The sequence below is a fragment of the Sturnira hondurensis genome, unplaced genomic scaffold, assembly GCF_014824575.4.
Source record: "Sturnira hondurensis isolate 20B ecotype Veracruz unplaced genomic scaffold, ASM1482457v3 Scaffold0020884, whole genome shotgun sequence".
Lineage (NCBI taxonomy): Eukaryota > Metazoa > Chordata > Mammalia > Chiroptera > Phyllostomidae > Sturnira > Sturnira hondurensis.
The window spans coordinates 1,958,862-1,981,684 of record NW_028093515.1 but is presented as its reverse complement, the minus strand read 5'-3'; positions in this window follow the sequence as shown (position 1 = coordinate 1,981,684).

Below are 22,823 nucleotides of genomic sequence, written 5' to 3'. Positions count from 1 at the left end.
TGGTGTAAGAAGATATTCTAGTTTCATTTTGCTGCACATATCTGTCCAATTTTCCCAACACCATTTATTGAATAGTCTATCTTTACCCCATGGTATGATTTGGTCTCCTTTGTGTAATATTAACTGACCTTGAAGACATGGGTTTGTTTCTGGGCTTTTCATTCTGTTCCATTGATCTATATGTTATTTTTTATGCCAGTACCATACTGTTTGATAACTATGGCCTCGTAGTATAGCTTGATATCAGGTAGTGTGATTCCTCCAACTTTATTCTTCTTTGTCAAGATTGCTGTGGCTATTTGGGGTCTTTTGTGGTTCCATTAAAATTTTTGGAATACTTACTTTACTTCTATGATATACATCATTGTATCTTTTTTCTTAATTCCCATCCACAGATATGTTTATTGATATTTTTTTAGACATAGAAAAAGGGAGAGAGAGAGAGAGAGAAACATCAATGTGAGAAAGAAACATTGATCATTTGCTTCCCCTACATGTCCCGATTAACAAGTGTCCACCAAACCCACAACCTAGGTATGTTTTCTGATCAGGGATCAATCTCACAACCTTTTGATGTATTGGACAATGCTCCAACCAACCAAGCCACCCAGCCAGGGCTATGCCATTGGTATCTTCACAGGAATTGCATTAAATCTATACATTTCTTTGGATAGTATGGACAAGATATTTTAATGATGTTAATTCTTCCTATCCATGAATACCATATATGTTTCCATTTATTTGTATCTTCTTCAACTTCATCTTTAGTTTCTTATAATTTTCTGAGTATTGATCTTTTACATCCTTGGTTAAATTCATTCCTAAGTATTTTTGATGCAATTTATAAATGGAATTGTTGTTTTTCTTGGTTTCCCTTTCTGATAGTTTATTATTGTTGTATAAAAATGCAACTATTTTCTGGATATTTATTTCATTTCCTACTACTCTGCTGAATTCATTGATTGGATCTAGTAATTTTTTGGTGGAGCCTTTAAGGTTTTCTATGTACAATATCATGTCATCTGCAAATAATAACAGTTTTACTTCCTCCTTTCCAATTTGGATACCTTTTATTTCTTTGTCTTATCTGATTGCTGTGGCTACAACTTCCAGTACTATACTGAATAAGAGGGGTGGAAGTGGATATTCTTGTCTTGTTCCTGAAGTTAAGAAAAAAAACTTGTACTTTTTGCCCTTTGAGTATGATATTGGCTGTGAGTTTGTCATATATAACCTTTGTTACATTGAGGTATGTTTCCTCCACTATCACTTTGATGAGTTTTTATCATAAATGGGTGCTTGGATTTTATCAAATGCTTTTTCTGTATCTATTGATATAATTGTGTGATTTTTATCCTTCATTTTATTTATGTAGTTTATCATGTTTATTGATTTGTGGATATTGCACCAACCTTGCATCTCAGGAACAAATCTCGCTTGATCATGGTGTATAATTTTTTAGTGTATTGCTGTATATGGTTTCCTAATATTTTGTTGAGAATTTTAGTCTGTGTGATTATCAGGAATATTGGTGTATAATTTTCTTACTTCGTAGTGTCTTTGTGTCATTTTGGAATTAGAATAATGCTGGCCTCATCAAGTGAGCTTAGGAGACTTCCCTCCTCTTGAATTTTTTGGACTAGTTTGAGAAGGTGTCAGTTCTTTGAATATTTGATAAAATTCACCTGTGAAAGCATCTGGTCCAGGACTTATGTTTGTTGAAAAGTTGGGTTTTTTTTTAATTACTGCTTCAATTACTGCTTCACTAGTTGTAATCTGTCTGTCCAGATTACCTGATTCTTTCTGATTCAGTTGTGGAATATTGTGTTTCTAGGAATGTATGCATTTTGTACAGATTATCCAACTTGTTGGCATTTAGTTGTTCATAATATTTACTTACAACCTTTTGTATTTTTTTTGTGTCAGTTGTCACTTCTCTTTCATTTCTGATTTTATTTATTTGGGTACTCTCTGTTTTTTTCTCAATGAGTCTAGCTAAAGGTTTGTCCGTCTTTATCTTTTCAAAGAACCAACTCTTGGTTTCATGGATCTTGTGTATTTTTTAAACTCTATTTTATTTATTTCTATTCTGATTTTTATTATTTCCTTTCTTCTCCTCACTTTAGGCTTTGTTTGTTGTTCTTTTTCTAGTTCATTTAAGTGTAAAGTTAAATTGCTTATTTGAGATTTTTCTTATTTCTTGAGATAGGCCTGTAATGCCGTGAATTTTCCCCTTCAGACTGCTTTCACTGTGTCCCATAGATTTTGGGTTGTTGTGTTCTCCTTTTCATTTATTTGAAGGTATCTTTTGATTTCTTCCTTGATCCCATTGTTAACAAATTCATTGTTTAGTAACACATTATTCAGCCTCTATGTCTTTGTGTATTTTTCAGTTTTTTTTCTTGTAATTGATTTTACTCCATTATGGTCAGAGAAGATGCTTGATATGATTTCAGTCTTCTTAAATGTAATTTGGACTTGTGTTGTTTCCTAACATTAAAGTGATTATTGACTATTGTGGTCTACCCTAAAAACTGTTTCACGTGCACTTGAATAGGGTACATATTCTGCTTTGGGGTGAAATACTCTGAAGATGTCAATTAAATCCATCTGATCTAGTGTGTCATTTAAGGCCACTGTCTCCTTGATTTTCTGTCTGGAACATCTATCCATTGATGTCACTGGTGTGTTAAAAATCCCCCACCATGACTGTTCTACTGTCAGTCTCTCTCTTTATTTCCATCAATATTTGTTTTACATATGTAGATGCTCCTATGTTGGGTGCACAAATGTTTATAAGGGTTGTACCCTCTTGTTGAATTGTTCCCTTTATCATTATTTAGTGTCCTTTATCTCTTACTAGGCTTTGTTTTAGAATCTATTTTGTCAGATACAAGTATTACTACCCCAGCTTTTTCTTCTTTCCATTTGCATGAAATGTCTTTTTCTATCTCTTTACTTTAGTCTGTGTGTATCTTTTGTCTCAAGGCGGGTCTCTTTAGACAGCATATATGTGGGTCTTGTTTTCTTATTAATTCAGCTACCCTGTGTCTTTTGATTGGGGCATTTAAGCCATTTATATTTAAAGTGATTATTGATAACTATGCATTTATTGTCATTTTACCCTTTTAACTATGTTCCTCTGTCATTGTCTTCATCTTCAATTTCATGTTCTCCTTCTTTTCCTTCTTCTCCTCCTCCTTTCTCTTCCTCCTCCTCTGCTTTCTCCTTCTCCTTCTCTTTATTTTTCAAGAAGGCCCTGTAACATTTCTTGTAACACTAGTTTAGTGGTAACAAACTCCTTTACTGTTTTCTTGTCTAGGAAGATCTGTATTTCTCCTTCAATTTTAAACGATAGCCTTGGTGGTTAAAGTAGTCTCGGTTGCAGGTCCTTGCTTTTCATCACTTTGAATATTTCGTGCCAATCCCTTCTGGCCTGACATGTTTCTGTTGAGAAATCAGCTGACAGATGTATGGGAGTTCCCTAGTAGGGAACTCTTGCTGCTTTTAAGATTCTCTCTTTGCTTTTAAACTTTCCCATTTTAATTATGCTGTGTTATGGTGTGGGCCTCTTTGAGTTCATCTTGTTTGGGATTCTTTGAACTCCTGGACGTGTGTGTGCTTTCTCTTCCTCAGTTTGGGGACGTTTGGGTCATTATTTATTCAAATAGATTCTTGATCTCTCATTCTCTCTCTTCTCCTCTGGTTCCCCTATGATGCAGATGTTCTTATGCTTCATGTTCTCCCAAAGTTCCTTTAAACATCATTATTTTAATTTTATTATTATTAATTTTTTTTGCTGCTTTATTTGGGTGTTGTTCTCACCTTGCCTTCCAAATCACTGATTCAGTCCTCTGCTTTATCCAATCTACTGTGTAGTCCTTCCAGTTTATTCTTCATTTCAGATATTGTATTCTTCATTTCTGACTGACACTTTTTAATAGTTTCTATGTCTTTTTTTAATACTGTTGATTATCCTTATAATCATTAATTTGAACTTTATATTAGATAGATTGCTTGCTTCCATTTCATTTAGCTCTTTTTCCAGTGATGTCTCCTGTTCTTTCATTTGGGCATCTTTTTTTGTCTCCCCATTTTGGCTGCCTCTTTGGGTTTGGTTCAATGGCTTGGGTAGATCTGCTATGACTCCCAGTCTTTGTGTGGTGGCCTTACGTAGTATGTGTCTTGTGAGGCACAGTGGTGCAGTCTCCTTGATCACCCGAACTGGGTACTCCAGGAGTGCCCCTCACATATATTATGTGGACCCTCTTATTGTAATTGAGTCGTGACTGCTATTGGCTCATTCACATGTGGGATCAACCCTCAGACTAGCTGACTCTGAGGATTAACCCTGACCATGGTGTGCAAGCTGCTGTACAGATGCGGACAACACGAAGCAAAATTTGCCTCCGCAGTGTCTGGTGCCTGCTGAGATCTCCTTTTTGATATGCTTATTGTGAAGCATATTGGATCCTGCTCTGATGTTTTCTGAAGCTGGTCATTGGGTATGTTGGTTCTGGGCCTCTTGGGAGGGATTCTTGTTCAGACCAATGTCAGGCACTACCTGTGATGGGTCCCAGGCAACCTGTTTGGAGCTACAAGAGGACTGCAATTTGTGGCTGTCTATGCTGGGCCTGCATGTACATGGGAAGGACCAAGCTGCACAATAAATTCAGTGCTTTTGCCAGTGCCGAATCTGGGGGCAGTTCAGCAAATGTCCCAAGGCGCCCCAAGATCCACCTCTGCCTGCCTCGGCCTCCCAGCTGACTATTAAGCTCAGTCACTTAAAGAACTTTTGGCAGTGGGTCACCAGGTAAGGCCAAATGGTATTCACCAGATTGATAGAGGTCCAAATTTGGTGCCAGTGCTGGGTCTGATACCACTCAGCAAATGTCTCTTTAAATACCAACTACAGCTGCCACCCACTGGGTGCTCACACACCTTTATAGTGGGGTGGGGTCTCAGAGAGTCATCAGGGTGAGGCCAACAGTGTTTATCAGCCCCAAACAGACCAAGACGTGGCCGTGTGAAAAGAGGACTCTGCTTAGGATGAGCAGAGAAAGAAAGAAAAAGGGTCTTGTCCTAGAGTCGCACACCTGAGTCTGCCCCAGATTCTGCCGGGAGATTTAGTCCAGCGGGGTGGGGCCTCTGGGAGTCGAGAGGACAGGACTAGTGGATCTCCCACGAGGGGGAGGTGCTGGTTAGGCTTCCAGGAAGGTGAGGGTTGTGGCCCCTGCCCAGGAGCCACAAAACTTAGTCGGTCCCAGATTTTGCTCTGACGTCAACAAGGAAGAGCCACGAGGAGTTGGGCAGGTGGCACCACCAGAGCCCAGAGGGTGGATCTGCTGGAACCCAGAGGGTGGGTCTAGGGTGTGTCCTGAGAGGGAGAAGTGCCAGTCAGGTTCACAGAAAAGTGGGGGGAATGGCCTCCAGCTGAAAGCCACCTGCTGAGTCTGCCCGGATCTCTACACCTCAGCCAGGCAGCTTATTCTCCGGCAGAAAGTAAGCTCCACAGAATGGGGCTCACGACGGTGAGGATGGAGCTATTGCCTTCCCCCAGGCCTAGGCTGCCCAAAGTAGAGTGCTCCATCTAAGAAAGATGGCATCCGAAGTATGGAAGAATGGCTTAGCATAAGGATTTTTGGTGGCTGTCCCTTCAGCTCTCTGCCCAGAGCCACAAATCCCAGATTCTCCTCATACAACTCTAGTCCTATTCATCCTCTCTCTGCCAGAGTCCCTTGTGTCTATGAATGAAATTTTGTGCATCGGCCCTTTAAGAAGATGCCTGTGTCTCAAGTAGACTCCCATCTCTTCCTGATGCTTCGAATCCCCACTGATTTTCATAGCCGGTTGTTCTGGGGTTGCCTGTTCCTGGCTCCGATGCTCCAAAATAGGGAGCCCAGCTTGGAGGTGAGACCCTGCAGTTCTCAGGGGGAAACCCCCCCACCGCTGAGATATCCCTCCAGAACCTCAGCTGCTACACGTGGGAGTGGGGCCAGCCCTTTCGCATCTCCGTCCTCCCTACCAGCCCAATGTGGCTTCTGTGAATCCTTGGCTATGAGACTTCATTTCAGCTAGTTTTCAGTTGGTTATTCATAGTTGTTCTACAATTTAATTGTAATCCCACTTTGGTCCCGGAAGGGGGTGAATATGGCTTCCACCTCTGATTCTCTGGAGTGGTCTTTGAACAGAGCGTCTCATCACTCGTAAGAAACATTCATTGTCATGACCGCCCCTTACTAAAGAACAGTTACACATGAAGATGGCAAATTTTGATATTGTAAATAAGTTAATAAGAAAATATAACTTGATTTGCTAAAAAAAAAAGTACTTACATATGGAGTCCAATCATTTATCAATTATATAAAGTGAAGTAAACTGAATTTGGAGTAAAATAGATTGGGCTGGTTCATACCCTTCTGGGAACTGTTCATTCTTCAAAAGGTCTGCATAGACAGAGAGGCCACACAGGGAAACATGAGGGTGATAGTATTTTAGGAATTAAAAAATTAAAGCCATATCTTTAGCTACATAAGACAAATCAAGTTCACAAGATGCTAAGCTAGGAGGTGGTTCCAGGGAGAGAAGTTCAGTGACTCTTTACGGTCTCTGTTCACCCTTTTATCCTTGTTTATTCTTTTGATAATAGTATAAGATTCTTCTTTGGGCAAGCAGCCTGACCTGGCTAAATCAGAGTCACAGTGATTTGGTTGAACGTGCTGGTGAGCACACAACCCAGGTTAGAGCAACTGACGTTCTCTCTTGGGAATTCAAAGGCTGAAGGGCAGAGAATGGTTGGAGCGGATTCATCTTCACGGCAGCGGCAGCCTAAATAGATTTGCAGTTCGTTCCTGCTCCCTGGAGCCCTGGAGTTGCCCAGGTCTCTGTCCTTTCCAAGGTCGTTCTCTTTTTCCTTGGATTCTGTGAGCTTTCAATATCCTTTCCGTAGATGATTTGATTTAAGTTAACCAGACTCAGTGTCTGTTGTGTTTAAACAAAGACCTGGATTCATTCTGGGTTTACACAATGGGAAAATACATTAAGAGGTAATTTAGCCCGTCTCAAGATTATCCTGAGGCAGAATTAGATATGAATGATCTCAGAAAGGCAAAACCTGGCCGAGCCATGCAGAAATAATGTATGCCACAATGTCACCTACTAAGAAACTGAATATACTTAGCCAACACATTCTTCCAAGAAGTTCTTCCTTATGTCTAACTTAAAATTCTTAATTTTTGGACTATATCCATTTAATGTTATTATCTCATTTCAGATGTATTAAATGCCTATTAGGTAACAAGAACGGCAGAATGTTGATGCAGAGTGATAAATACCTAGGTGTTCATTAAACTCTTTTTTTCTACATTTGTGAAGTTTAAACATTTCTATAAGTTGTGCTTATTAAATACCAAGCATGTGTAAAACATGGTGGTAATGATATTATGTATAAGACAAGATCCTACTTCAAGGAATGGATAAGGTAAAGGAAAAACACAGAATCCTTGGTCTATGCAGGAAAGCTTTTGTGAGCACAGTTGGAATATAGGCCTTCCAAACGGAGATGAGAACCCTGAAGAAACTAGTACTGGCTGTAAGGGAGCCAAACAAGCACACAAATAAAGATGAGTGAATTCCGTGGGGTGGGTACCAGGGCTGCACGTCCGCCCATTCCCAAGACTCCTACTCTCATACACGATAGAGGACCTGCTACTTTTGTTCAGTCTGATTGAGTGTGGCTCAGCCAGCTGGCCTCTGGGGCACCAATCAGGAGAGGACAAAGGAAGAAAGAGAAATGGGTTTCCCAGAACCCCTGTAAGCATGGTGGAGGGGCTGGGGCAGTGGGTGTGTTCTGAGTGCACATACAAAGAATCCATTGATAAGCCGCTTAGATCGGGGAATGTGACCTCCAAGGGACACACTCTGGCGAGAGGAGGTGACAGACAATCTAATTTGCCTTCTAAGGCACCTAGGTCCCATTACCTGCAAGACTAGGATAGCCTACTGGTAAGAGCGGGCACTGTCATAGGGTGCCCTAGATTTGAATCCTAATTCCCTCTTTTCTCGTTTTAATTTTTCAAAATTGTTTGATTGTGGTCAATTATGCATGACATGGGATTAACCTCTTTTACACAGTTCAGAAGTGTTAAGTACATTCACAGTGTTGCGCAACCGACCTCCAGAATTCTTTTTGTCTTGCAAAACTGAAACTCCATACCCAGGACTCCATTAAACAGATCCTCAGCCCTCCTCCTGCCAGACCCTGGTGGTCACCATTCCACATCGTCTCCATAATTCCACAGTTCTAGACACCTTGTATAAGTGGAATCTTTGAGTGACTGACTTATTGCACTTAGTATAACGTCCTCAAAGTTCATCCAGGTTATAGCGTTGTGTCAGAGTTTCCTTCCCTTTTAAGGCTGAAGTATTCCCCTGCACACACAGAGACCACATTTTGTTTATCTGGCTTTCCATCAGTGGACACTTGGGTCACTTCTACCTTTTGGCTATTGTGAGTAATGCTCCTGTGGACATGGGTGTAGAAATACTTCTTTGAAACCTTGCTTTCAGTGCTTTCAGTTATGTGCACAAAAGTGGAATTGCTGGATCATACGGTAATTCTATTTTGAAGTTTTTGAGGAACCACCGGTTTTCACAGCTGCCGCACCATTTTGCATTCCCATCAGCAATGTACGCGTGTTCTAATTTCTGCACATCCTTGACAACACTTGTTATTTTCCTTCCTAAAATTATTATAGTCATCCTTAATAGGGTGCGCTTGGGCGTTGCAACATTCACACCTGGTTTGGAAAATGTAAGGCTACAACCTGTGGCGGAGAGTGCTGCAACCAGCCATCCTCAGAGGAGTTGACGAGGTGCCTGCAGGAGAAGGTCGCAGACCAGCTAGTGCCAGAGAGGCCGAAAGAGCCAGCAAGAGCCATGGCTGCCCAGAGGGGGGAAGTGCAGTAGAACCACACCCAGAAAACTGTGCTTAGCCAGGGCTACTTTCTACCACAAGTATGTAGAGAAAAGGTTGGCAGAGCACAAAGAGGAACCAAAGTTATTAAAAGAATGGAGGAATTGGTCCACAGCAAAGACTGAAGCTCCGAGGGGTAGTTTGGGTCATCTGAACCCGCTGGTTACAAATACATAATGTGAAAAGCAGTAAGGGTTTGGTTTTTTTTTTTTTTAAGAAAAGAGATATGCTAACTAGTGAAGATATGCTAGCAGTACTGAAAAGACTTCAAAGGAAAATCTGGGTTCCATATTAGAGAAACTATTAAGATAAAGCTATATGAAATAAGGAATAGTTTTACCAGGAAGGGAGGAAGCACTATTTTTAGAACCCCCTCTGTTGCAAGTAGTTTGTCTTATTGGAGGAAAAGTTCCATCATTCTACAGATCAATCAAGTAACAGAAGAATGTTCAATCCTGGCCTCTTCAATTCTTTTTGACTTTGTCATTCACCGCAAATATTTCCCTACTCCCAGCTGATTTAGAAAACTCTCAACATTCAGATTCAGAATGCCCGAACTCAGACTCCTCCTCTCCCCATTCCACCTCTTTAAGAAATTCCCCTGACCTCCACCGCTTCCCCTGCCCAGGGGAGTGGCTACCATGCTGCCCCACCTGCCCTCTGGCATCACCTGGAATCACCTTTGTTTCTACTCCTCTTTGCTTCCCCGGCAGGTGGTTTCTTCTGCTGAGCTGCTCTGTACCTGCTTCCTCCCTTCACTCTCAGCTGCCTCAGATCTGATCCTTGCCCCGGCCTTATCTCTGCAGTAGCAGCTACTTCCTCACCCAGGATACTGACCTCTAGTCTCCACCCCCACCCCTCCGTTCCATACCCATCTCTAACACCCCCGAACCCCAAGACCACCCCACTCACTGCCGTACAGTGGATCAAGCCCCCAATCCACCCACAACTCCTATTTTCCCAAAGAGTAGTCCGAAAGCCTCTCAATGGCCTTCAAAGTGAATTAACTCCACCCCCCAAACAATCAGCCCTTCCAGGACTCACCATTCATGCCTTTTAAAAGTTATGTTATTATGTCCCTGGCTGATGTAGCTCAGTGGATTGAGCACAGGTCTATGAACCAAAGGGGGGCAGGTTCGATCCCCTGTCAGGGCACATGCCTGGGTTGTGGGCCCCAGGTCCCCAGCAGGGGGCGTGTGAGAAGTAACCACACATTGATGCTTCTTTCTCTTCCTCTCTCCTTCTTTTCCTCTCTCTCTAAAAATAAATAAATATATTTTTTAAAATTTACATTGTTGGGATGTGAGATCGATTGGGATCAATGGGGCAACATCTGCCACTCCATTGATTGCGAAGGGTTGATTCGGCTGATCTGGCTGGTTGGCAGGTGTCCCCTTCTTCCCTCACTGATCCATGTGCATCCCTTCCAAAGCGGAGCACTGGGTCAAGAGGGAGACCTTCCCAACGAGAGGAGAGGACTGTCTTCAGTCAAAGGTATAAAGTAGCTGTGTTCCCCTGCTAGAACCTCCAAACGAGCTCTCAAAAGTTGCAGTACTGTGCCCTGTCTGGGGTAGCTCAGTGGATTGAGCATGGTCCTGTGAATCACACAATCGCGGTTCGATTCCCAGTCAGGGCACATGTCTGGCTTGCAGGCCAGTTCCCAGTGGGGGACTCACAAGAGGTAACCCTACATTGATATTTCTCTCCTTCTCTCCTTCCCTTTCCCTCTAAAGATAAATAAATAAAATCTTTAAAAAGAAGTCGCATTATTGCCAAAACAAGGTTAAAATCAGGGCAAACATCCCGCACAGTTCCATCAGCTATTTCTGTCAGTGTGTGTGCTTCCAGGGCACTCAGTCCCTATGCTCTGCTCATGTTTATGAAGTTGTAGTAGTACTATTGGTAGAATTTGGAATCCTCAGGTTTTACTTAACATGGTATCCTGAACAATTTCTCATTCTCTTACAATCTTTTTCGAATCTCCTCTCTGACTTTTGCCATGGCAAACACTGCAAAAATGACATCCTGGGGTAAATACACATTAATAGGCTGGTATTTTTATATCTACAAGATAGACTCTTCATAGCCTCATTTCTGGGTCAAGGGGAACATGTGCTTTAATTTTAGCAGACATTGATAATTATTTCCCCCAAACTTTGCAGCAATTAATCTTTCTACCAACAGGTACAAGAGTGTCTGGTTTCATGTATTCTTACCAGCCACTCTTTCATTTTTATCAATCTAATGAGTTGGAATTTTTTTAACCCTCATTCAAGGATCTGTTTTATTGATTTTAGAAGAGAGGGGAGGAGGGAGAGAGGGAGGGAGGGAGGGAGGGTGGCAGGGATGAGGAGAGAGAGAGAGAAACATTGATCGGTTGCCTCCCACATGCGCCCTGACTGGGGATCAAACCCACAGTCTAGGTATGTGCCCTGACTGGGAATCAACCCGGGGCCTTTTAGGGTACAGGACTCTGTTCCAACCAACTGAGTCACCCAGCCAGGGCTCTAATGAGTTTTTTAAAAGGAGAAAGGGACCTCAGTTTCTTCACATGTTTCTTGGATTTCTGGATTTCTCTTCCTGTGAAAAGTCTATTAAATCCCTTTTCCGTTTTTATTGCAGTTTGTGGGGTTTTCCCTCAGTTTGAGGGTTCGGTTTCTGATGACTGCCATCTGCCATGTGTGCTACAGTTTCCCCATTAGAGGTCTCTCAGCCGCCCTTCAGTCCTGAGTCTGAAAACTAAGTATCCTAACTATCCTAAATGTCACAGGAGAGTGTATCCAATTAGCTGTCTCATTGGGTACCTTGTCCCATCATCCATCTCCTCCTCAACTGGCCATTTCCTTTCAAAACAGAGTGAGGCTTAAGTGTCTGTGCTTAAGCCTCTTAACATGATACCATGAATAAAGTGGTCCAGGTGAGAGGCAGTGGTGGTTTGGGCCCAGGTACCGGCGTGGGCACAAGGAGAGGTTGATAGACACACTTGAGCCATAATGAAGGGTTAATAGAGTCAACAGATTATGTTACGAGATTAGACCCAGAGCAGTGAGAGCAGAGGAGAGGTAGAGATTGACTCCCTGGGTTCCATCTGGATAACTGGAAAAGAGAAGCAGGTTGGGAGGGGAGTTCAGAGGGAAAACGAGATTCAGTCTTGAACTTGTCAACTCTAAGATACCTGTGAAACACCCAGAGGAGGTGAGATGTCAGAAGATGAAGCTCAGACTTGGCATCTGGCCTGGAGACACGGTTTTGGAACCAAGAGCAAATAGATGGTATTTAAAGCCAGAGGAGAAAATGCGATCCCCAGGGAAAGAGCATAAAGAGAAAAGAAAATGGCAGAGACCTGAACCTGAGAGGGGGTGAGCCGCTAACGGAGACTGAGAAGCAGCAGGCTGAGTCCGAGAGAATAAAGCATTTGAACTAGGAGAGAGCGTGAAGAGCTGCCCAGAGGAAAGTGAGGTGAGGACTGAGGACTGACTACTGACTCTGGGAGCTTGGAGGGCACCTTAACAAGGAGCAGTTTCAGTAACATGCCTGAGTGTGGGGAGTAGATTGGACTGAGCTGGAAACTTAATAAAAGGTGAGGAAGTAGTGGGCATATGGGGACAAATCTGTCAAGAAACTTAGTTGTGAAAAAGAATTGAGAAACAGGGAGGTGTGTGAAAAGGGTGTGGAGTTGAGAGAGAGGTGTTTTGTTTTCTTAAGTGGGGGATACCAGAGCATGGAGGAATGCTGATAAGGTGGGGCCCCGAGAAGGTGTGAGGAATGCGTCCAGAGCATGAGAAAAGGGCTTGACCTGGGGCAGGAGGAGAAGGGTCACCTCCCTTGTCACAAAAGAGGAGACCATGCAGGAGATGGGTGCAGACGCGGGACACCCGTAGATTAGGTGGTAGGAGGGTGAGAGGAGTCTTGTCCTGTAGGAGTGGAGTCCGTGGTGCTGGGAGAGTTAAGCGGCAGAATGGGAAGCAGGAGGAGGAGACAAAGACCAAGAGAAAGACATACACAAACTGGAAGAAAGAAAATGGCCTTTAGATTACTTAGAGGAGTGATGAAAAAAAATCTGCCTCATGAAATATCAGAAAATCTTTAGAGAGGGAGAGAAAACCAGGTCACCCAAAAGGAATGACAGTCACATTAGCATTGTATCTCTCCCATTGGCAACACTGGATGCTAGAAGACAGGGGGACACTATATAGTTCTGAAAGAAATGTAATTTTTGAACCCAGAAATATACACCAAGTCAAGTGAGCATTCAAGCGGAAAGCATAAAACGAAGACACTTTCAGTCATCCAAAGACTCACCAAGTTTATACTACAGACATCCCTGAAAAATGTACTAGAATGTGAACTCCAGCAAGTCAGAAAGTGAATACATGAGAAAGATATGTGATACTAAAAACAATGGCAAGTAGAAAAACAGGGGGAAAGGGTGCATGTACAGTTAAGTGTAAATAATTGCCGGCTATTTTTTAAGTTAGTCTGAAACTCAAGGTCAAATGATGTAACCATGAGAGATGGTGGATGAGAGAAGGAGGCGGAAAACAAAAACTCAGTAAGTTTTTCATCCTGCTCAACGGAGTGACTACTGAAATAGATATCAATTACCTCTAGATATATTGATAGAACAAATGAGTGCTGAAAAAAGTAAGCATAATCCTAGAAAAATAGATCATGCATAAATTCTATATATTTTAAGAATGGGCCTGACTGGTGTAGCTTATTGGATTGATCGCAGGCCTGCGAACTAGAGGATCACGGTTCGATTCCCAGTCAGGGCACATGCCTGGGTTGCAGGCCAGGTCCCCAGTACAGGCCACATGAGAGGCAACCACACATTGATGTTTCTCTCCCTCTCTTTCTTCCTCCCTTCCCCTCTCTCTAAAAATAAATAAATAGATAGATAGGTAGGAAAAAATTGTCTAAACATATCTCATTGAAGAAAGTGAAAAAGTAAATTTCTAGAAAAATAAAATAAAATACCTGAGTAAGGCTGTCTTCTCTTTTCCATCCCAACAGAAAGGTGTTTAGAAACACCTCTGAAACTATCTTTATTAATAAATATACTAGTTACTATAACTGTATAATTAATTACCACAAAATTAATAGCATAAAACAATGATATATCTTCCTCATGGGTTCTGGGGAGGAGGAACTGGGACACAGTACAGCAGGGATGGCCCGTCTTTGCTCCCCACGTTTGAGGCCTGGGTGGGAAGACTCACAAGCTGGCTCACCCACGTGTCTGGCAGCTGGAGTTGGCTGTTGACGGGGCAGGGGGTGGCCTCCTTTCCTCCATGTGTGGACAGGGCTTCCTCGAAACGTGGTGGCTGGGTTCCCAGGGAAGCATCCCAACAGGAAGAGCCAAGGAGAAGTTGGAAGTCACACAGCCTCACTTTATTCTGTTTGTTAGAAATGAGTCACTAAGGCTAGCTCATATTCCAGGGAAGGAAAATTGGGATCCCTTTTTTTTTTTTTTGGAGAGAAGGGTCAGAGAATTTGTGGACATGTTTTAAAAGCATCATAATAACAAAGTGGAAACCTTTGTAACAAAACTAAAAATGTACTATATAAACAAACATTAAAACTTTAATTCTACAGCAAAACATGATAATATACTAAACAAGAATAATCGACAGACTTTTAAACAGTATTAGTCTTAGCTATTTATGGTTAATAAACTCTTTGATAAAGTCTCCTTTTTTCTCGTTCTCACATCAGGTAAATCTATCAGTGCTACACCAAGAAAATCCAGCTACTTGCTATTTAGAAAAAGATATGGGCAAAACAAAAAGCAAAGGATCAATGAAAAGGATGAAAAGTTTTTAAGAAGATATAAAAAATACATATACCAGATATTGTAAGAAAAATAACTCAGGGTGAAAACATGAGGACATTTCAAATTCACGAACCTCATAGATAATCAGGAAAATAGAAGTTAAAACAAGAAGATATCAAAAAACAAGATTTAGTGGATTGAGCACGGGCCTACAAACCAAAAGATTGTGGTTTGATTCCCCATCAGGGCACATGCCTAGGTTGCAGGCCAGTTCCCAGCAGGGGATGCACCAGAAGCAACCATACATTGACATTTCTCTCCTTCTCTTCTTCCCTTCCCTTCTAAAGATACATAAATAAAATTTTTTAAAAAGAAAACATTCTTTTAAAAAAACAAGATTTAAAAGTATTAATTATGCTCATCACACGGGTGGGTGTAGGAAGGGAACACGCATTCATTCACTGTTGGTGTGTGCAATGGTACAGCCTTGTAAAGGACGATTTGCGGTGTCTGTCAGATTTGACACCCCATACCCTTGGGCCAACGATTCCTCTATTAGCTGTGCACCTCACACACATCTGTACTAATGCATTGCTATGTGAATGCTAGACAGTATTTTTTAGAGGAAGATTTATACATAGAGTTACGAAAGGGTTTTCAAAACACAATGTTCAGTGAAGAGTGAGCAGGAGAACAATACATAAACCATCTTATCTTTTAAATCACAGAACTAAATTATGTCTCTACACCTTGTTTATGCTAATACATATGCAAATACAAGAAAAATGTGAAGAAAGTCTTGCATGAAACTGATAGGTGACTTCCTCTCAAGACTGTTGTAGAATTAGACGTTTGGGATAAGATGGTAATTTAAACTTTTTGCCCTCTACACCCTGCTATATTTTGGATTTCTTAAAAGCATAGTATACATATACGAGCTGCACAATTTTAAAAACTAAAAATAAAATGAACTTTTTTCTTGTTTTCTAACTGTATTAGTAATTGCTTTATTGAGCTATAATTTTCTACCAGACAACTCACCTCTTTAAAGTGTACAATTTAATGATTTTTAATATATTCATGGAGTTACACAACCATCATGACAATCCATTTTAGACCATCATCTTCACTCTCAAACCAGGCCATGTCCCCTTTAGCTACCCCAGTCTTCCCATCCCCCTAGTCCTAATCAACCATTAATCCACTTTCTGTCTCCCACAGATTTGCCTATTCGAGACACTTCATGCAAATGGCATCACATAATATGTCCTCTTTTGTCACTAGCTTCTTACTTAGCATGTTTTCAACGTTCGTCTGTATTTGTAACATGTCATTTTTTGATAATAGCCATTCTGACAGGGGGGAAGTGGTATTTCATTGTGGTTTTGATTTGCATTTCCCTGATGATTCGCGATGTTGAGCATCTTTTCATGTGTCTGTTGTATGTCTTTTTTCAGAGAAATGTCTATTCATGTCCTCTGCTCATTTTTAATTGGATTGTTTTCTTTTAATTTTAATTTTTTCATTAAAGTGTACTTGACATATAATATTATATTAGTTTCAGGTATACAACGTACTGATTCAACGTACTGTGGTGACCATACTGCAAGGTAGTAATCTTACATACAGTAAGACTTGCATATAGTAAGTCTAGTAATCATCTACCACTATACAAAGTTATTAAAATATTAACCATATTCCTTGTGCTTACATCCCAAGGATATCATGCTAAGTAAAATAAGTCAGACAAAAAAAAAACAAATAACACCTGCTTTCACTTCATATGATTTTTTTATGTTGAATTGTATGAGTTTTTTATACATTTTAGATGTTAACCACTTTCAGCTATAACCTTTGCAAATATATTCTTCCATTCAGTAGGCTGCCTTTTCATTTCGTTGATGGTTTCCTTCACTGTGTTTTCAAAAAGCTTTTTAGTCCTGTTTGCTTATTGTTGCTTTTGTTGTCCCTGCCTGAGGAGACACGTCTTAAAAAATACTGCTAAGAGCCATGTCAAAGACTTTACTGCTTAAGTTTTCTTCTAGAAGTTTTATGGTTTATGTCTTAGATTTAAATCTGTGATTCATTTTGGTACAAGATAGGGGTACAAGATAGGGGTCCAACTTCACTCTTTTGCGTATAGATAGCCAGCTGTCCCAGCACCATTTGTTAAAGAGACTATTTTCCCCCCACTGAATAGTCTTGGCACCCTTGTAAAAAAAAATCAATCCACTGTAGATAGAAGGGTTAATTTCTGGGCTCTCAATTTTATTCTGCTGATCTATATGGCTGTCCTGTACCAGTATCACATTGCCTAGATTACTTTTCATTTGCAGTAAGTTTTGAAATCGGAAGAGTGTTAAGTCCTCCAAATGGGGTTCTTTGCATGATTGATTTGGCTCTCCTGGGCTCTTCCAGTTCTATACAAATTTTGGGTTCAGCAACGTCCATTCCTACAAAGAAGCCAGCGGGGTTTCTGATAGGGATTGCATTAAATAAAATGAGCTTTTGAAATAGTAGATATCATTGTGCTGTTATTATTCTGTTATGGGAGATGGCAACAAAGTAGTATTCACCAAGTGGTTTCATAACCCTCAACTCTGGGTGGTCATAGATGTCGGTGTGTCCTCATCTGGATCCGGAATTGCCAAATCCTCACTAGACTGTTTCCTATGGAACTGTTCGAAACTGTGCTCCCCTCCCCATCTCTGTTCTGCTCTTGCAGTTCAAGCCTCCAACGTTTCTCATCTGTTTCACTGAAACATCTCCCAGAAGTCCCTGCGGTCTCCTCTAAACCATTGGCCAACCTGAACTTGCAATCATCTCTCTGAAGCCTAAAGGTGAAGCTAAATGTGTACTGTAACGTAGAAGAGCCTAAACTCTTATCTCTTCCTTTTGAAAGACGCTTCAGTAACTATTCGTGTCCATCATGAAGGTTAACATTTCTCAGCAAATTGACAAGGCTCTTCTAAGTCTGGCTTCTACTCCCCCGATGCTTATCTCCTGTTCCTCCTTAGTTGTACCCACTCAGTCCTGTATTTCAGGCACGCCAAAAGCGTACAGTCCCAGAACACACCAGGCACTCGGGTGCCTCTCTGCACTGTCACATGTGACCTTTGCCTTCCTCTCTCATCTCTCTGGAAACTCTGGCTTATCTCTGAGGACTTGGCTCCCGCATCAGTTCCATTCTCTGTTGATGTGATGGTGACGATAGGACAGGCACCGAGCTAACATGTAAGCTATAAGAAGTATATAAAATTAAAATAAAAAGACACCTTACACTGTCAACCTCCAATTCACCTTTTCGTTCGATCGGTTTTTTATTTTATGTATTTTTACACATTTATGATTATTCTATTTCATAATGTATTGTTGCTTTTTATCATTATGGGACATCCTCCTTTCTGGTTATACTCTTTGCCTTGAATACTATTTTACCGATATTTTTATGCCCATTTAGCCTTCTAGCGTTTCATGTTTACATGATGTATCTTTTCTCATCTATTGGTTCTTCACCTATTTGAGTCTTTATATTTAAAATGTGCTGCTTCTACAGGCAGCATATAACTGGGCCTTGCGTTTCACCCATTTTAACAAACTGCCTTTAATTAGAATGCTAGTCCTTTTTATTTAATACAGTTATTTATATAGTCAGATTTAAGCCTATAATTTTACTATTTGTCTTTTGTTTTTCCCTTCTGGGGTTTTTTTTTTCCTGTTTCCCTTTCTTCCTTTGAATTAACTGGATGTTTTACAATTCAATTTTCATTTTTCTATTGGTTTTAGAAAAGTGGCTACATCTCTTTGCCTTATGTTGTTGTGTATTGTCCCAGGATTACAGTGTGCATCCTTAATTTTTATACTGCTTAAAGTTTGAATGGTACCACTTCCCATCACGTGCAGAGAGCCTGCAACCATATACTTTCATTTATATTGCCTGTCTTTATGCTATACGTTATAGTCCCCATAATACCATGTTAGAAACTTCGGCTTTAAACAACTATTTGGAGTCTGAAGAAATTCAGAGGACAAAGATAATTTTTACAGTAATCCGTACGATTTTCTCCCCATCCTGAAGGTTTGAGTTTCCGTCTGGCTTCATTTTCCTGCTGTCTGAAGAACTTCCTTTAGCATTCCTCACAGGAGGTGTCTACCGCTGACAAATGCCCTCGGCTTTTCTTTAATCTGAAAATGTCTTCTTCCACCTTTATTGTTAAAGGATATGTTCATTGGACAGAGAATTCTGGATTGACAGTTTTTCTTTCTCCCAGCTGTTCCACTGGTTTCTGGGGTTTTGTGTTCCCGATACACGTCCCAGGTCATTTGAATCGTTGTTCCTTTGTATGTTATGGTATTTTCTCTGATTCTTTTCAAGATTTAATTTTTATCTAGTTTTCAGCAATTTGACTATCATGTCCCTCGGTATGTTGTTGTTTTCAAAATCTTACTTAAGAGTTTCCTGAGCTTCTTGAATTTCTCTTTATCAAATGTAGCCATTTCTTTAAACATTTTGTCTCATTTTTCTCTCATCTTCTTCTAGGACTTCAATCACATGTGTGTTAAACATTTTGATGTTGTTGCACAGATCCTTGAGGCACTGTTCATTTTTTCAGTCTCTTTTGAAATCTGTATGTTCACCAAAATGGGTAATTGCTACTGTTCTATCTTTAATTTCACTAAATCTTTCTTCTCTCATCTCTCTTCTGCTATTAAGGCCAGCTAGTGAATTTTTTAAATTTCTGTTATCAAATTTTTCATTCCTGACATTGACTTTTCTACTTTTAGAGTTTCTGTTTCATTCTTTTTTATAATTCCAATTATGTTGATTTTGTCTGTTATTTTATTTATGATAAACCTACTTTCTTTATATCCTTGGGAATAGTTAGAAGAGCAATGTCACTACCAACTGGGTGTGATAATTTTGTGATAACTTTTCACATCACATCCAATCACTGGATGTGATGTGAAAATTCTTGTCAGCTCTTCCAACACCTGAATCATCTTGGGCTTGGTTTTCATGGGCTGTCTTTTTCCTCAGAATCAGTAACATTTTCTTGTTTTGTTTTGTTTTGTCTTGGAAGTCATGTAATTTTGGTGTATACTGGACATTATGAATATACATTGTAGAATCTCTGAATTCCGCTAGGTTTCTCTGAATAAAACTGGTAACTTGACTGAACTTACACTAAATTTCATCTCCCCTGTGATGGATGACAACTGAAATTTAAGTTCAATCCTTTTATGTGTGTCCCATGCATGTGCAGTTTCACAGGTTAACCAGAGGTTTGGGGACAGTCTGTGCACACTTGGGTTCTCCTCTCTACTTCCGAGCAGCTGTGGTCGCCCTGACCTTTGTCCTCCGGTTCATCGAGCCAGTAATAGCGCAGTGTTTCTGTGAGAACTTCAGCGGCTCTGCATGCACAGCCTGGGGCCTGCCTTCAGGCCAAAGGCTACGTAAAAAGAAAGAAATGCACTGTGCGATGCCCTTTTCTTCCAAATGTCAACTTCCCACCAGCATCTGGTAGTCATTCTGCAGTATCTGCAGGTAACTGATGTTCAGATTTTTCTCTAGAGTTTACAGTTGAATGTATCATTAGATTTTTGAGAATTAACTCTAAAGAAGTCTGTGGCCAGGGGAAGAAAAAGGCTAAGACCCCCTGATCTTACTGTTGAAGGGATTTTTCTTTTTATCCCATATAGTAAGAAGTTTTTTAAGTCTCCACATTAGTCTTATTTTGTTTCCTTACTGCGAGAACTAATCCTCAACATTTATCCATGGGTTATTTTATTGAATCCTCACAACTCTGTGGAGTGACTTTATTATCCCCATTTTACAGACGAGAAAACTGAGCAAGAGAGGTTAAATCACATATCAAAGTCACTGTGCATAACTGGCATTCAAATGAGTGGCTCACTCCACAGCCTGTTTCTGTTTTAAGCGAACCATGAGACCCAGCTTGCAGAGAGCAGGGAATAAGAACCAAGGCCATAGCTGCAGGGAGAAGGTAGAAGGAGTCATCTGTGACTTTGATCTTGGCCAGTTCCTATTAGTCATCAGAGGCCTATCCCAGCGAGGCATACCCAACAAATCCACTCTAACTAAAAAGAGTAAAGTTAAAGAAAAGTTCAAGAGGCTGATAAAAGGTTGGCAATATTTCCAGGAGGGCCAGAGGATTCACAAGGAGGCTGTGTGGCCACGTACAATGCCCACAGCAGCCCAGATACTGGCGGTCCCTTGGCTGCCACTCCAGAGTGGAGTCACCTGCTCCTTCACCTTTCGGCCCGTGCCCTGATGGCTCTCAGGGGGATGTGTGTTGTCAGGTCCTCCACATCTCTCACCCATGCCTCCTCCCCGCCGTGAGGGAGGCCGTGAGAGAGCCTGTGTGGAGAGACATCCCTGGACATTATGAAGGTTTTCAGTCGATGTGCAATTCCATGTCCATGAGCCACTGGGCAGATCCCGTGCGACCTGCTCTTCTTACCATGAGTTCTCCCAGCAAGAGGCCAGAACCAGCCCTTTCTGTGCGGCCCCACTTCAGGTTTCCCTCGTCCAGAGGAAAGCTAAACTCTGCTAGCAGACAGTTTTATGGGAGCGTGACTCATGTTCATGGTCGTTTAACTGTTATTGCACCTTGGCGATGATTAAATGACGGCGTGTGGAATGTAGGCTAGATTTTCTCATCGATTATCATAAAGACTGGATTGGAAAGCGATACTTGCTGAGACTTTCAAGGTGTTCAGCGTCACCTCCGATGGCTGGCCGAGGGGAGGAGGGTTTACAGCAGCGCTCCCCTGGTTCCCGGGACTCTGCCGCCGGATCTGGGCCCTGGGGGTTATCTAGCCAAAGGGAGTGTCCCACAGCTTAGTGAGCTGTGTGCTTTCCAAGCGACCTTTGGAATTTTGACTGAAAATGGGAGAGTTAGAACCAATTGGAGGGATGTGAAAGAGGATAACCCTGCTCTGTCCGAAGTCCCCGAACTGCTAATCAACATGGACCGGGAAATCAACGCCATATTCGAGGGAAATGGGCTCATGTGCAGTAAGAGTTTTACTGTCACTGATTGGCTTATAAATTTTCTTGGGGACAACCATGAAAATAAAGCACTGTGTGGGCTTTTATGATTGTTTTGTTTTGTTCAATTCTATAGAAACTAATTAAACTCTCTTCTCACTATCCTAAAGCTAGTGTTTTCAGGGTATATTCAGCAATCACATGTTTTGGGATTTTTGAAGCAACCCCAATTTCCTATTTCCTTATCATTTAAACTTTAAATACATCTTAAAGTATAATAAAAATTTCTGACCTATTTCCTAGTCCTCTTCTAGGTTCCCTGTTTATGTGGCTTTTCTGCAATGTTCTAGGCAGAGATGAACACGTATGTAGTCCCTCCCCCTTCTTTGCACACCAAGGGAAGCATACTCTAGACATGCACGGTCTGTCTGCATGGGTGTGTCTTCATGTACACATGTATGCATGCATGTTTTACATCGATTTTCCATATGTATACAGATTTCCATACAGATTTTCCTCCTCCTTTTTAACAGAGACACAGAAGCTTACTGACCAGCTATCCCATGGGTATCTAACCAGTCTTCTATTAATAGGCAGACTTTCAGTTGTCTCCAGTCTCTGCGATTATAAACAATGTTTTTGGTCAATATCCAAGCAGGCACCCCTTTGGGTACTTGTGAGAGCATATGGGATTCCATTTTTATAAATGGAATCTCTGGTGAAAGGCAAACGACACTTTCAAATTAGCCAGTTATTGCTCCAACGTCCTCCGAAGAGGCCGTGCCAACGTGCAGTCTGTCTGTCTGCGGCACCCACTCACCAGGCCAGCACGTTACCGAACGTTTCATCCCAACCTGTCAGATTTGTATGGTTTTAATTTGTTTGTCTTTTATTCAAAGTACTAGCACTTTTTAAAAAAAGATTTTATTTATTTCTCTTTAGAGGAGAGGGGAAAGAGAAAGAAAGAGAAATATCAATGTATGGTTGCCTCTCATGCGTCCCCTGCTGGGAACTGGTCTGCAACCCAGACCTGTGCCCTGATTGGGAATTTAACTGCAGTT